The sequence below is a fragment of the Myripristis murdjan genome, chromosome 3 (genome assembly GCF_902150065.1).
Source record: "Myripristis murdjan chromosome 3, fMyrMur1.1, whole genome shotgun sequence".
Taxonomy (NCBI): domain Eukaryota; kingdom Metazoa; phylum Chordata; class Actinopteri; order Holocentriformes; family Holocentridae; genus Myripristis; species Myripristis murdjan.
Window position 1 is genome coordinate 10,953,318 of NC_043982.1, and position 12,560 is coordinate 10,965,877.

The following is a 12,560-nucleotide window of genomic DNA, read 5'->3' on the forward strand; positions in this document are numbered from 1 at the left end:
TCAGTGTTCATGTAAAGCTGTGCACATCAATCTCAAAGACTGCAGAGATTTGACATATATTGTCTGTGATTCTGCAGTTCTCTCAAAGTAGCATGAAGAGTTTAATTCCAAAATGGCATAATCATGTTTTGAAAAAACTAAGGCTACCTCTGACAAAAGGATTGCTGATATGGGGTAAATAAACATGAGTTACTAATACAATTATCCAGGATTCAAGATTTCTTTATTCATCCCAAAGGAAATTTGTTTTGGACATAACAGAAGAGGAAATTCTTAGGTTTATAAGGACAGAATTAGTTGTATTTGGTAGAATATTAGTACTGACTTGACTTGTGAATTTCAGCTAAAAGAAATAGTGTAATTAATTTTGAATTAATGTTGAATTAATTTAATTGCCTGGGATTGGAAAGTTTTCAAGAACAGAAGAGAAGAAAAACAGGGGAAAAACACAGTCAAAGTCTGCTGTTTTGGCCATGTAAGTCACAGTAGCCTGTTGGCTCAATGTGAGCAGCTGGCATAGCATTGAGCAGCAGCTCCACGGCTCTGTCAGCCTTACTCATCATGGGTCTGGTCTGCAGTGTGGCTTCTGTATGTGAGGCTCTGGTCTTGTTGTGGAACAAGATGGGACGGAGGGCTAAAGGGGGCCAAGAAGCAGCCGTCAGTTCTGGGGGAAACTGAGGAAGAAAACAGTGAAGACATGATCCTTGTTTTTTAGCAGAAACTGAGTCACCACAGTGTCTCACATGTCGATGAAGTCTCCACATACTTTCCACTTGTGAAACAGCGCCAAGTTGTGGGGAGTCATAACACAGGGCAGTTTCATGTTGCAGGGTCGCAAAGTAGCTGTTTAAAAAAAATAGCATTTCTTACATGTTAATATATGTTGCACAACAATGTACACTTGTGCGCACTACACGGAAGGAGCTGGTGTAAACAAAGAGACATTTGCAAACAAAGGGACGTTGACTCCGTGCTAGACTGGTGCGTCCCCTCGAGTATTTGAGCATGAGCTAATTTCCTGGGCAGCCAGGTCACATTCTGAGGCTCTATCAAATTTACGGCCTGTCTCTCTGTAAGCCTCTGGAAGTCAGCCTGGGTTGTATCAAAGTGATTCGCTTCATCTCTCTCTTTATCCCTCTCACTATATATATAATCCATATCGCCTCGGTTATTTGTCTCCACTGTGGTTGCTTTCACACTGGGCCCATTGTGTGAATGATTTGCATTTGGAGGCCTGCATGCAGAGATTAAGAGAAACTGCACAGTCCATTAAATCGGGTGTGAACAGAGCAACCAACAGGGAAGTCTGTTATACCTTGGAAATGTCCATTGTTCACCCCATTTCGGCCCTTGCTGCAAACACACACACACACACGCACGTTTCTAACTTTAGTTAGCACATGCAGAGCTTTGGGAGTGCTTGTTTTTAATCTGCGGTTTCCCACCCCTGCTTCACCAAACTGTGGATGGTTTGGATAGTGAGAGCCAGATGGCCACAGCTGGATGAGAGGGATGAAGGCCTGCGGATTGTAAAGAGTAAACGAGCCCTGGGGTGGGGTGCATGTGGGAGGGGCAGGTGTTAGAATGAAGTGATAGAGAGACGACAAAGTGGGGCGAGGGAGAAACAGAGGGAGAGTTGAGGGGGTTCAAAAGGAGAGAGAGAGGAGGCGGAGAGGTAAAAAGTTGGAGGGTATGTCGGTGAGGCTGCAAGTTTGTGCACCAGAGAGGTGGAGAGCTGGATGAGCAGCAGTGAGACCATGACAGGCTGTCACACCCATGTCTGGCTGCTCGCCTCTCGCTCACTGCCTGGGGATCTGTACACAAGAGGCATGATTTTGCACTGTATCCAGTCAAAGCCTACTCAGTGTTCAGTAAAATATGAAGACAGGAATGGCTCACTCATATATGACATGGAAAACGCACCGTGATGCAGAAGTTTGAGCTTGACCCAATGCCACAGGGTGGGTATAAAAATGGTTGAGCAACATAATTTGAGGGTGTCAGCATTCTCACCGGTCCTCGTCATCGCTCAAGTCTGAATCAGTCGTCTTTCTGCAGAGTGTGAAGAACGTTTGCTGGTTTGGTCACGATGGGGGCTAGAGGTCGCTAAAGGCAGGCGCCCTGCGCTGAGTGAAGCATTCTGACGAAGCATTTCCCAAAGATTCCACAACACTGTGCTACAGTATAGAGTTACCGTGGAAACCAGAATAGGCGTGTCTGCTTGGAGACTGGCAGCGAGTGGTTGACTTGACAGCTGAAGTTGGTGGTGCTTTATTGACTGAATTACATGTTGAGCTGCACACACACACACACACACACACACACACACACACACACCCTTGTGATGAGGTAACTTCAGTTTTAGAGTCCCAGAAGGAGAGTGAATAAACTCAACATATTTGTGAACAGCACATTTTCGCCTTTTTCTCTCTTTCACTCTTTACTTATATGACCGACACTGATTCACTTTTCTTGTCTTTAGTCTGCACCACTTGTGCAATCTTGACTTGCTCAGTGTTGCAGCGCTGTAACGCAACACTACATATGAGGAAGTTCTCTCCCACCTGGCCTACCTCTGTGGCCTTTTATTTTAGGGTCTTGATCCAAGAGCAACACTCCTACTGTGCAGCTTTGTACATACTGACCCCGGCCCTCCACCTCCGCAGACTGCTGTTTGTCCTCAGTTTAGTCACAGTTTATGCATTCCCCAGTCAGACTTGACATTAGATGTACAGCCATCTCCAGGAAGGGAGGTTTTCTTACCACTTCTCCTACAGGGATGTGGAAACCCTGTCTGTGTTTTCACACCATGTCACCGGGTGTAAATAAACATACCCTTAACAGGCAGTGTGTGTTTCTATTTGTGCGTGTGTGATGTGTGATGTGTGTGCGGACACCAAAAAGAGAGAGAGAGATTAGAAGAAAGGTGCGTCTTCTTCCATATATATGTACTTGCCTGCAAAAATAAGCTCCAACTTTTTGTGTTGACCTGCATTCACTAAGGCCATAGCGTGTGTGCATCTGCATGCTTGTGTACAAGTGTTGTGTTTTCTCACACATGTGCCACAGTTTGGCCGTGGTGAATGCCGTCTAAGTGGGAAGTAAGAATTGGCCGTATGGGGTTCATTCCCCAGCAGTCCCCATCGCTAATAAGGGCAATGGGAGACGTGGAGGAGACTGTCTGCATCTTGTTTACTCGCTGGAATGAAAAAATAGCTGCTTTGTTAGTGTTGCAAAATGAGCTTCGCAGACATGCACAGAATTTGGGGCCCAAGTGAAAAGGTCTGTCCCTTTTCCTGCTGTCACTCCAACCAAGACTGATTGTCTCATAAAACAGACGCTGTAATTCATCACGTTAATGAATCCCTGATTAAGTCGCCGGTGGAAAGGTGATGATATTTCGCACAGACGGGGCATTTTTCCAACGGACTTCCAGTAACCTCCAAAAGAAGCTTGGTGGAGAATCATTCTGCCCTGACCTTGGTCAGTCCTATTACTCAGACTTTTGGTGTGTGTCTGAGACGTGCACTTGAGCGCGCCCCCCCTCACCACAACCTGCCTCATCCTCTCTCACTGAGCAAGTTGTCCTCAAAAGCTCCTGGAGGAAGAAGACAAAGAGGTGCTTTGAGTGGCCAGGCCTTTCACTAGCCTGCAGGAGAGGTGAAACAGCCCATCTTCAGGTAGATAGAAACAAGCATGCTGACAGCTTGGTAGTTGAAAAGGCAGATCAAAACGTGTTCAGAAAACACGCAGAGATGACATCGCTGCAAACTGAATAGATAGATTCCACTCTGCAGTAAAAAGCTGTTTTGGCAAAACAACAAACTATGTGTCAATTTGGGTGACTGCCCTAGCTGGTTTACTCACACTCTTTCCTCATCTTTAAATGTTCAGCCTTTATGAGTAAATTGTTTCCATTATGATCTGTTTCACTTCCTATTTTATATGGTGACAGCTAAACAATGGGTTGTTTTCACTAGACCTCAGCAGACCAACTTGTCCACAGCACGCAGTGAGACAGAACGTGAAACACTCTGGTAAGGAACCCAAGCACTTCCCTGCGTCCTAAAACGTCTTGACCACATCACTGATGTAAAGCAGACTTTGACCGTGTCAGCCGCAAAGAGAAAAACAGGCTGTAGCTTTTACAAGACCCTTGCAAGTAACAAAATGCATTTTTTTCAGTCTCACTCTCCCTCTGCCTAGTGCTTTTTTAAATGTCCCACCCCTTTTTTCCCCCTCTGTGCCAATGTCGGCTTTTAAGACCTAAAGACAAAACTATTTTCTTGCCAAGGAAACAATCCTTTGTTCCAAATCACCCATTGTGTGTGCCATCAACACACGCACAAACACAATTCCTGTTCAGCTTTCAGAGAATATAGCCACAGAAACACTCTTTCCAAAGCAGTGAAGGGAAATATTAAAACTGCACGCTGTAAGCATCACCATTACTCACTCATTCCCGTCTAGACTTCCTAGCTGTGCCAGTTCACCTGAGGCTGTGGAGGAGGAGGCCTACCTGCCCCCTGCCCCGCCCCAGGTGAAGTGAGTCGTTTTTGGGAATGACATTATAAGTCCCGTAAGTCTGGCTTTTCATCGATTCTGTAAACAATTTGTGTTGCCACGTGTTGAGCATTTCGGCTAAGATAATAACTTCGCTCATTCATGATACATGTCTAAGAGCCACGGCTTGGCTTTTCACTGAACCCGAGAAGGTCTACTCAGCATAAATAAGTGCTACTGCACTGACAGAAGCCTGTGTGCCGATATAATTAAAGCGCTCAGGCACTGGATGCTATGTGTCAGACCATCACAGACCACCACATGCCCCCCCCCCCCTCCCGGCATGCGCACAGTCAGACACCTCTACAAACAGACACATGTGCAGACACGTGCACAAACTCACACACACACACACACATATACAGTACACAGACACCTTAGCAAACACAGTCTGCAAGGTTTGGTTTGTTCTCACTCTCCTCCACCTGTGGGCGTGTATGTCGGTCTGCTGCATGTGGTCATGTGCGTCTGCCACTCAGGACATTGTAAATGACACAAATACCAGCAGTATTGTAGAACACGTGCAGAAAATACTACATTTGCGGGGACATTGCATTGATATTGCATTGGCTAATATCAAGTTTGGAGAGAAAATGACGTGGTGACAGTGTTGTGCCAATCACAAACAGTCATTGTAATTGTAAGTTTAATCACTTTCACATTCATTTTCTATTTCTTTTCTACCCCAAACCTTCTCAGATGGCCCCATCTCACTCTCCTGGGCCTTCCTTTCCTTTTCATGGCTTTGCAGACAGAGTTGAGGTAAGATTTTGTTTTGACACCACAACTAGACCTGATATCCACATCCCGGTACCAAGACATGCCAACGTGGGCACAGTAAGCCTGGGGAGAGTTGGCTTAGGGGGTGAGACAGTGGGGCAGGGCAGGGTGGGAGCATGGCCAGTGACAAATGAGCAGCCAATGTCTCTTGCCTCTGCTGAGTAAAGCTTGGTTCACCATCCACACCCAGACAATTATTCTTCCAGTGGCCAGCAGGACGGGATGATAGGTAGTGGCAGGTTGGTGATAATGGTGGGGCTCTGTATCGGGATCTCTCCTGCAGAGACAGACAAATACTCCAACAGAGAGAAGGACATTTAAGTTCATGTAAAATGAACAGCTCAACCAAAATACAAAAAAGGAAAATCTTTCCACTTTCCCCTATTACAAGCTTCCCATCCAGATAGTTTTGTGTGATTTGGTGGCGTTTCCCGTCTGCTGCGGTTACCCCATCCCCGGAGCCCCAGCACCATGAGGCTGGATGGATATTTGTTTGTGGAGCCCAGGCTGTCAAGAATTGACATGAAAAATTCCACAGTCATAGCTCCTTCCAGAAGCAATGACACAGCAAACTGTATCTGCCCTGAATTTGTACTTGTTGGGGGTGGATAGATTCTGTTTGCCGGCGTTCTTTGCCAGGAAATAGTTCCCAGAGAAATTCTTCACCCCCATATCACTGTGGATTATATCAAGTATCATTATTTTTGGAAAGAGCTGATGCTGTTGAGATTTTTGATGGTTCAAGCTCCACAAAACAATACCTATCCAGCCCTGTTGCGCTGAGGTGCAGGAAGACAGGGTTGATTACAGACTGGAAACCTCACCAAATCGTACCGAAACTGAGAACCAGAATCTGAATGGATAGATTGTTCTAAGGGTAAGTGGGAAAATATCTTCTTTTTTTTTTTTGTATTTTGGATTAAATGGTCCTGTAAGTTCAAAACAATGATGAGGCAGAGGAAAAATGGAAGCAGCTACGTCACATTAGTATCATCAAAGAATAATTTTACGTGGGTGAGCATACCACTCCCACCTTGTCTGGCATTGTCCTTTCCTTTTTCTTTGCTTCATAGTTCACCACCCCCTCACTTGATTTACCTCTCCACTACCTTTTTTGGTCTGTGTCTGAATGAGTCTCAATTTGGCCACATGGCAGACTGACTTCCAGTCCTTCTCAGACCATTTGCCATCGTGGTGTTTTCAGAGGGAAATGCCAGGGTCTTATAACTGTGCCACAGTCAGACACCACAACCACACCAAGAGTGCTTGCTATTTGAATGTGACTGTTAACAGTTTACTGGACTGCATCTTTTGCTTCTCAGGCATACTGGCTGACACACACACACACACACACACACACACACACACACACACACACACACTCATCTGTGCACAAATACATAAAAGTTCCAGAAAACTACAAAGCTCATTTGGCTGTGGCTATATAACAACACCAAAAACAGCAGTGTTCATGTATGGCAATACAGAGAAAAGAAATCATAACTAGACTATGCCATGACTCACAGTCTGTGGATGGGCACAATGACAGAACCTGTTAGAATCATTTCCGAGCAGAATACTTTTTACATGGAGAACCCATTAAGGAAGAACTGTAAGGAGTTACGCTCTGCCTGCCTCAAAGCCTGTCCGGTAAACCACAAAAGATACAAAATGTAATGGTCCACTGCTGCAATTACAGTAACAAGCATATTAAAAAACACCCGTACACTCGTGGAAACAAAGCAGTCCTGTAATAACCCCAGAACAGTTCAGTATATTTCTTGGAGTGTATTACTCAGCTGTGCCAGGCACTGAAATTTGGGGCTGTGCTACAAAAATTACCAGAAGAGTAGAAAGGACACTGAGGCACAAAGATCACAAGGACCTCCAGGCCCTTTAATTGTAGGCTTATGGTATACTCGCTGCACATGTTAGCCAGCCATGGCATATGTTTTGCCATATGTGGGCATGCCATCATCTGGCATGTAGCAAGTACTGGATATATTCTAGGACACTTTTATGAAAAAAGCTTCCAGTATGTCCAATGTCTTAAAATAAATAAATAAATTTTATTTTAAATTCTACTTCATATCCCAAGGTTTCCTATGCAATGACAGTGAAATGTGGGTAAAATGATGCACAAGATATCCGGATATTTTCTGTATTTTCTATATGATGTATTGCTGCAGCCATATCACAATGGCATCTTGGCTTTGAATATTTCACTCAGTATAAGCATCATGAAGCTTCAAAGAAGCACAACTAGCAGATTCAGAATGTGTATGTGATAGTGTCATACAATATAGAAAAAACATCTTTTCTGAAGTTTGATTTATTTATATTTGTATTTACTTTGAAGCTACTTAAAAGGAAATTGGAGGGCAAATCAGAGTTGAAGGGGTTAACACCATTTAGCCATCCCTGGCCTCCACATTGTGTGACTTTGTAATTACACATCACACAGGACAGCAGCTACCCACTCGGGATAATCTTCCTTACCCAAACCAGCTCTGAAGAGCCTTGCATAGCTGATACATGACATATGTGAGACAGTGACGTTGGTATTGTGTATGTGTGGATGTCCACATGTGCATGCATGTGCATGTTCATGTGTGCATATGTGTGTAATGCTTTGCTTTATTGCTAACCTACTATTATTAGACAGCTCATCCTCCCCTCAGGACATCCAACAGATGACATCAGAGTAACAGACTGTGCTTTGACCACAAACCAATTATTTATTTAAAGGTGAATAGATGGAGCTTCTCACGTGTTCCACATTATTGTGGATGTGGGATGTGCTCACAGTTCTTCATCTGACTCACTGCAGACTGTGACCAAACACCGACAGGAACAGACATTTGTAGATCCAAACACACACAGGTGGAGGAAGTGACATGTCAGTGCTTACATACCTTTCAAAACCTCTAGAGAAAAAGTTTCCCTGCTGATAGTTATGTTGATCTGATAGTTAAGTTTATACAATAATATCAGGTTGAACTATGGCTGAACTAACCACTGTAAGGAGCATACATACATACATACATATGGAAGGTTTCCCAATACAACACGATAACAATCATTGTGCATTTCTTTTACAAGACAAAGCCAGTGCTTGGTACCCACTTTATTCGCTACATCTAGCTAAAACCAGACAAGACCTCCTGTATTCAGACCAGTCTGAATTCAGTCGGGTGCTGGACACGTCACACAGCCATCTTCATCCATGCTGACTTGGAATACTGATGGAATATACAGTTCTTGTAGATTTTTTTTTTTTTTTCATCAATCTGTGAACGTCTAATTCCACCGCACTAGAGGCTTGATTGGGTTGAGGTGTTCAAATGATTCTGTTTTGTACTAAGGGTGCCAAGAAAACGTTTCCACACCATCAACAGCACTGTCAGCCTGTGCTGCTGATACCAAACAGGATGATTCATGGAGTCATGCTATTTACAGCAAACAGTGTCCCTCCCATTTCATACTGATTCTTTTGATGGGAGATATTTTTCCTTTTTTTTCAGCAATGCCAGTTTGGTGGATGATGTAGCTTCATCTTCTTGTTCCTAGCTGACAGGAGTGGAAGCCAACATGGTCTTCTGCTTTACTTTGAGGTTTGTACACATCAAGGCCCAAACGCCCATATACATTGAGAGGTAACACCTGGAGAGAGAAATATATGTCTACAGAAAAAACATTAAAAACTAAAAGAATATCAAAAAAAAGAAAAACCTTTGCATATCCTATCAGAGTAATAAAAAATAAAATCCACTAAAATATATCTATAGCATATCATAGACCGTTCACTGAACCTCTGCACAGTGTGTATGACGAAATCTACCTGCAGCATATCTACAGAGTAGAACGTGTGTATATGAAACAGACTCATGATGCATAAGGCAAAATATTTACTCAGAAAAAGCAGCACAGTGTCACACATGTGGAAACCAGCAGCTTGTGGGTGGGCTTTTACTCTGAAAGATTTTATTTCACTGTCTGAACAAATTAATTGTTAATTATCACTTTTATCACTCTAATTTGTGTTGTTGCTATTACTGTATTTTTTTGTTGTTCTAATTTTAAGAAGGAATTTTCTGGCATTTTTGCTTTTCATTTTATTTCATTTCATTTTTTTACATTTTTGTCATTTGTGGTAATTTCATTTTAAATATGTAATTGAAATAATTTTAAATACCCTAACCCACTCATGATATGGTTCTTTTCTGTTTGTTTGTTTTTTCCAAATTTTCTAGCAATTTTGTTGTTATTAGGGACCTGGCAGCCTAAACTGCCTGGTCCCTCTTGGCGTCCCTCTAGGCGTCCTCACCACAGACGCTGCAGATGCTGCTGTCCAGTGGAGCTATTCGCTGTTCTTCAGCGATGCTCACTGACAGAATCTGCTCTGTGATTGAGGGCGAGAACCTGCAGACTCAGGAAATGTTCCTGATGGCCAGTCAAACAATTTCCGAGTCTGTGTTCCCGAAGACAGCGGAACTGGAAGTCCCAGGCACATCCAGGGATGACCCCGGCGACCTCAGGCAGATGTTTGCAGACGAGCTTTTAAAACGGCTTCTTAGTCTTCCTCTGAGCCTGTGCCAGAGCCCGGCTCATCACCTGACCGACACTTCAGATGACGCCTCTGAGACGCCCTCCCAGACCCTCAGCCAGATCGCCACGGCTGAGGCTCCCACAGAATCTCCAGCCGAAGGCAAGGAAGACGCCAAGCAGGCTCGCAAGACCAAGAGCTGCTTCAGGTGGATCCGCGAAGTCTTCTCAAAAAACAAGAACAAGAAGAAGGAGAAGGAGAAGGAGGTTCCTGCTGAGAACCTGGCTGCTCCCGAGGACCAGGCCTCTACCGCCAGAACTAAAATGTTCTCCTACATGGTGAGAACATTCATCTGAGGTCTGTGCTGCTCAGTGGTGGTTCGGCCTATGTTGCCCTAAAAGCTGAACTCCCTCCTATCCAGGGTCTTCAACAACAACAAGATAGACCCTGACGGCTGTTCACTCACACACACACACACACACACACACACACACACACACACACACACACACACACACACTGAACCCCTCACCGCTCCTGATGGACAGCTGGCGCCTTGCATGGCAGCCTCTGCCGTCAGCGTGTGAATGGGTGAATGTGAGGCAAAAAACATTGTAAAGCGCTTTGAGTGGTCAGTAGACTAGAAAAGCGCTATAGAAATGCAGTCCATTTACCATTTTACACACACAAGATGCTGTTTAGAGACTTGCAGCCTCTGACTATTCTCATAAATAAGATGTTTTTGCCCATAAGCTGCTGACTGGCTTTTTTTTTTTTTTTTTTAAATCACACTATTCTTGGCAAACTCTAGTCACTGAAGGGAAGTGCATGAAAATATCAGAGAAGTTGTCATTTCTGTGATGCAAGCATCAGCATTTCTCACACCAGCAGTTGTTCAAATTCACTTTAAATTACGTGTCTTGCCCATTTCAACATTCATTCGAACAGTAACTGAAATTCAGGAAGGTCCACCTCATAAAGTGGATACTGAGTGCATGAAGTGTGTGATTTAAATTTCATAATATCACTTAAATCCTGCAAAATCAGGAATTTGTGGCTGATATTTCAGCCACTGGAATAGGAACATCTCCAATTTGATGGTATTTCAATACATCTGAGATTGTTGCTTTTTCTTACAATAGCTGTATCAAAAAAGGGCACAGATATTTTTGTTCTCCAGATCATAAAACTCATTAGGGCCAGTGAGTCAGACCTCTAAACATCATGATTATTGGACAGAAATACTTTGTTAATGAATTCCCCTGCAGTGAGATTAGTGCTGCTCTCCAACTATTTGCATCATAGGAAAGAGGTAGAGGCAAGTCAGAAGGGCCCTTTGGCTCAACTTCACAGCAATACTTTCTATTCAGGTGGGATTACAGTTCACATAGCAATGCATTCTCAGCACCTGATCTATGGTGTGACCATGTATGGTAGCGTTATTTTGGTCTGGAGTTAATCAATCACCATCTTGCACATTCTGAGGCCTTATGGGACTTCCGACAGAGGAAAGGCCTGGGTTTTCCCAAAACGGTGTGGTTTATAGAATATAAAAGCAACATGTGGTCCCATCAAGGGTTTATCTCAATCTTGACTGTTTTTGCAGTTCATCTCTCCATGTCTTCCTCTCTCTCCACCCTCCTGCCATGAGGGTGAGAGGAAAAATCTCTTACATAACCATCAATGAAAGGACAGAGAGTAAGTATAGAGTCTCCTCTAAAATGGACATCTGCAGTTTGTAGCATTTTCCCTCTGAAATGTTTTGGCACCTTTTAACTTACTTTGTAGAGAGTGTGTTTGTGTGTCTGTGTGTGTGTGTGTGTGTGTGTGTGTGTGTGTGTGTGTGTGTGTGTGTATACAGAAGTGTGCTACAGAGTTCACTGCTGACTTAAATAACACTGACCCAGACGGTGAGTCCCTGAAGACCAGACCAATGAAAACAGCACCTCTCCTTTGCGGTTCTGTTCAACACGGTCCTCTTCCCCGTGCAAACGCAGCCGGGCTGACTTCACGTCACAAACTCACACACACCCACTCGCCCCATCTCCACAGGCCCTCTGCTTGTGGAAACTCTGTGGACGGTGACATCATCATTCCGAGACCACTGACTAATATTACAGAGCGGAGTGGAAATGTAGTCCCGGGCAACAACAACATCACAACATCAACTGTGGTGTTATTGTCATTACTGTACTACAGCTCGCACGCACACACAGGGCAAATTGAAGCACTCTCTAAAAAAACAAACCAAAAAAAAGAGAGACAGCCCTAATTTATACAATTTTCTCTCTGCCTTCAAATTTAAAAGTCATGATTAAGACTTTAAGGAAGGGAACATCACCTACTGCTCAACCTCAGATGAGCTCTGTGTATTTTTTTATCTGTGCTTTCCTGCTATCATCCATCTATTCAACATTTGAGGAATCACCTTCAAATAAACACACTGAGGGGGGGTGGTCTGCTCCCTGATATGTTTATCTATGTTTTGGAAAATTAGGGGTTCTGGTAAATTCTTGTACTTATTTGCTCTGGACTGTTTCCCATGGATTGGAAGCATATGGCCCCATTGCATAACATAGGCTAAGAGGGCAAACGAGAAGGAAATGACTTCATTAATTACAAGAAGTGGTTTGACGACAGACTCCCTGTGTGGCAACAGGTTTGAATCTGT